A 4,849-nucleotide genomic window follows, 5' to 3' on the forward strand; every position below is an offset into this window, starting at 1 on the left:
ACAATAGGCCGGGGTTTAACCACCCGATATGCGGTTTTATTCTCCTCCGCCTTTGCTATGTGGCAACGTTTGAATGGAATTAGGGGTCAGACCTTAAAACCACTTACAGCTTTTGACGTGCACGATAAACATTCACTGTTGTGAAACCACTTGGTGATCCAACGGTCGCTATTGATCGCGATCCAATGAATGCGATTTAATCGCTCGATCACAAGTCGCAATGTCCAATTGCCAGGCTCCCTATGATTCAAAGTGCCAATCTGATATCGGTCTTATGGACCTAATATGGTATAGATCCTCGTCTATAAATGTTTCAGGTCCGGATTCCAAATTCGACTATGTTTTGCGCTCGTTTTTAGTGTAAACTGGGTTTTACACTTGTGAGGCCGAAACCACATAATAAACTTTGCCGACCTGATAAAGGTGATCTAACGGTCAGGATTTAAGCGGATCAAAAAATGATATTTAAAGAAAAAGGCGTCGAACTTCTATAAAACCCGCGATTTCGACATGAAACACAGAATAACAAAGGAAATAACACTCTATTCTGAATACAAGGGATTTGCAAGCAAATAAGGGTTTCCACAGGTTCGATAACCAGTCTTACACACAATATGATTCATTCATAATAAATTACTTATAGAGTCTCGGCCTTGGGCCTGATTACGACAAAATAAAGACCTCTGTCTCAAAATACAATCCACACACTATTTTTCTCTCGCTCTAGTAAATCCACTCCTCAATCCTCTCTCTTTTCATTACATTTTTCCTCCCTTTTATAAATCGAATATCACTCTAACTGTATCTAACAAATCAATCCATATTTTTAATAAATCTAACATCAAATCTTCTAATTCCTAGCTCTATCTCACACCTATGCTAACAACTCATCTTTGAGCCTAAAATAAGAAAATTTCTAACTTATTACAATAATGAAATACAACTCATTTCTTGAGAGATCAAACCCTCTCAGTAAAACTATCTTTTTGACCCATCAGGTCAATGAATTTCAACTTGTTTAGCCACAACATGTGAACAACTTCCACATTGCTAGCTAAGTCTAGATGCTTCTGCATCAGACTCCTGGGGAAGAAAAGAATCGTCCTTCAAACTTTCAGGACTTACTCTATACTTCTGTAATTCTGCTATTGTCAACCAGCTAGCATACTCCATTGGTTGTCCTTTCCATTTGACTAAATATTGGAAATACATTTGTCCTTGGGTTCTTTTGGATACTCTATTCTATAAAACAACTTCCACTTCTTTCTTAGCTATCTTTGGCATTTGTTCTTCCCAGTTCACAGTTTGAACTTCATCTCCTACAGTTTCCTCCTGTAGCTCCGTCTCTGCCTCTTTGTATGGATACAAATCTGCAACATTGAAAATGAGTGATATTCCAATCCCTTCTGCTAACTCAATTTCATATGCATTAGCTGAAAACTTCCTTACAATTTTACATGGTCCTATATTTTTCATTTTTAGTTTGTTGTAAGTTTTAACAGGAAATCTTTCTTTTCTCAAATACACCATCACTAAATATCCCACTTGGAATTATTTCTCTTTTCTTTTCATATCTACCCTCTGTTTGTATTTGCTGCTACTTTATTGCAATCTACCTTTGACTTCTTCCTGTAGTCTCTGCATTTGTTCTGCAAACTCTTCAGCTTTGGAACTTCTTGTCTCCTGTTTACCCAAATTTCTGAGCTCATATACACCTCTTGGATTCATTCCAAAAAAAATCTGAAATGGAATCATTCCAGTACTTCGGTTTGGAGTATCATTATAAGCAAACTCAACTTGAGCTAGTGCTAAATCCCATTGTTTAGGATTTTGATACACTAAACTCCTCAATATATTCCCTAAGCTCTTGTTTACTAATTCGGTCTGTCCATCTGTTTTAGGATGGCATGCTGAACTAAAACTGAGGTTAGCTCCCAGTTTCTTCCAAAGAGTTCTCCAAAAATTCCCTACAAACTTTGTATCTCTATCATACACAATACTTATAGGCAATCCATGTAATCTTACAATTTTTGAAAAAAATAGATTAGCTATATGTGTTGCATCACTAGTCTTCTTACAAGCAACAAAATGTGCCATCTTGGATAATCTATCTATTACAACATAAATAGAATCATTCCCTCTTTGGGTTTTTGGTAATCCCAGAACAAAATCCATGCTAACTGCATCTCATGGTCGGTTTGGTATTAGCAATGGCTGATACAATCCTGTATTCTGGCTTCTCCCTTTAGCATGCTGACATATCCTACACTTCTCAACAAATTTCTTAACATCAGTTGAATTTTTGGCCAATAATAAAAAGCATTCACCTGAGCAAAGGTTTTATCTTGTCCAAAGTGACCAGATAATCCTCCACTATGTTTCTCCTTTATTATGTTTTCCCTCATGGAACATTTGGGAATACAAAACTTGTTTCTTTTAAACAATAGGCCTCCATGAATGAGATAGTCCAACCACTGACTTCTGTTATGACTCATTGGATTCTGAACTGTTGTATAGATATCTTTGAAATCTACATCATCCTTGTACATTTCAATCATTTCCTCAAATCCTACAACACCCACTTTGAATTCTTACACAATAAAACTTACCCTGCTCAATGCATCTGCTACTTTATTTGACTTACCACTCTTGTGCTTTATTACAAAAGTAAAGCTTTGCAGAAATTCTACCTACTTTCATGTTTCTAATTCAGCTTCAGCTAGTTACTGATGAATTGTAAGGCATGATTGTCTGAATACAATATGAATTCTTTTGGCTGCAAATAATGTATCCATTTTTTCAAGGCATGCACAATAGCATAAAACTTTTTATCATAAGAAGAATATTTCTTCTTTGCATCATTCAATTTCTCACTGAAGTATGCTATTGGTCTTTGTTCCTGACTCAGGACTGTGCCAACTGCAACTCCACTAGCATCTGTTTCTACTTGAAAGACTTTCTCAAAATTATGCAAAGCTAAAATTGGCTCCTCTGTGATTTTCTTCTTCAGCAAATTAAAATTTCTATCTGCTGCTTCTGTCCACTTGAATGGCTGATTGATATCCTTAATTGTTTCAAGAATGGGTGCACAAATCTGACTAAAGACTTTGATAAACTTTCTGTAAAAACTTGCAAGTCCATGGAAGCTTCTTACCTCAAATATATTTATGGGAGTAGGCCAATTCCAAATTGCTTGGAATTTCTCTAGATCCCTCTTCAAGCCTTCTTTAAAAACCACAAATTCCAAGTAAACCAGTTCTTCCTTCATGAAACTACATTTCTTCAGATTTATCAGTAGTTTCTCTTTCTGTAGAGTTCTTAGAACCAACTTAAGATGCTCTAAATGTTCTTCTTTACTTTTACTAAAAACTAGAATATCATCAAGATAAACAATAACAAACTTGCCTGCATACTCCTTCAAGATTTCATTCATTAATCTCATGAATGTGCTAGGTGAATTAGTGAGTCCAAAAGGCATCACTAACCACTCATACAACCCACTGTTTGTTTTAAATGCAGTCTTCCATTCATCGCGTTCTCAAATTCTTATTTGATGATATCCACTCTTCAAATCTATTTTAGTAAAATATTTTGATACACTCAAACAGTCCATTAAATAATCCATGCGTGGAAAAGGAAATCTGTACCTGATTGTGATCTTGTTGATGGCTCTAGAATCTGTGCACATGTGCCATTCTCCTTCTTTCTTTGGAATGAGTATTGTTGGTACAACACATGGACTAAGACTTTCTCTGATTAGCCCCTTATCCACCATCTCCTACACTTGTCTTCCAAATTTTGTGTTCTCTTGAGGAGTTAATCTGTATGCTGCTTTATTTGGCATACTTGCTCCTAATATTAGGTCAATATGATGACTAATACTCCTGATCAGTGGCAATGCATTTGAAAACTCATCCACAATAATATCAGCAAAATCATCTAATAGAATTTTAACTTCTTCAGGAAAATCATCCAATTTTGTGGAAGTCAAAATTACCTTTGGTCTTCCCACAATAGCAAAATGCAACTCCTCGTTCTTCACTACTTCCTGTAGCAACTCCTTTCCACTTATTAGCATAATACTACTTCCAGGTGTTCCTTTGTCAGCATCGTCCTTCAATGGCAACAATGTGTGTTTAGTTCCATCCTTCTCCAGAGTATAAGTGTTTCTCCTTCCATCATGAATAACTTTTCGATCAAATTGCCACGATCTTCCCAGCAATACATGGCATACATCCATGGGCATTACATCACATAATATCACATCTTTATACGTACCAATTTGTATCTCCACCTTGCATTGTTCAGTCACAATAATTTGATGTCCCTTCTGTAACCATGATACCTTGTAAGGAGTAGGGTGCATGGTCTTTGCTAGTCTGAGCTTGTCCATAATCTTTGTAGAGACAAGATTGTCAGTGCTTCCACTGTCAATTATTTCTTTGCAACACTTACCTTTTGATTTACAAGTAGTTCTAAACAAATTCTTTCTTTGTGCTAGTTCTCTAATCTCCAGCTTTCCCCTAAGAAAAGTTCTTCTCATTAACAGTGATTTACCTTCTTCATGGGGTTCTTCCTTTTCCATAAGTCGAGGTGGTTCTAGCTTTGCCTCAGTCACATTCGCATTCCTCTGACTTGCTGGTTTATTATGAGGACAGTCCCATGACATATGTCCCCATTCTCCACATGTATAACACCAAACATCCCTTCCTTGCCTTCTTCCTCTGGGCACAAATCATCCTTTGTTAACTTCTCCCCTCTATGGTGGTCTGCTACTTGAGCTTCCTGCTTCATGTTGATGTTATTTTCCCCTTGGTCCGGTAGTTCCTATACCTCTTACAAAGCTTCT

The sequence above is a fragment of the Pinus tabuliformis genome, chromosome 6 (assembly GCF_031772625.1).
Source record: "Pinus tabuliformis cultivar Carrire ecotype Pingquan chromosome 6, CPIR1, whole genome shotgun sequence".
NCBI lineage: Eukaryota > Viridiplantae > Streptophyta > Pinopsida > Pinales > Pinaceae > Pinus > Pinus tabuliformis.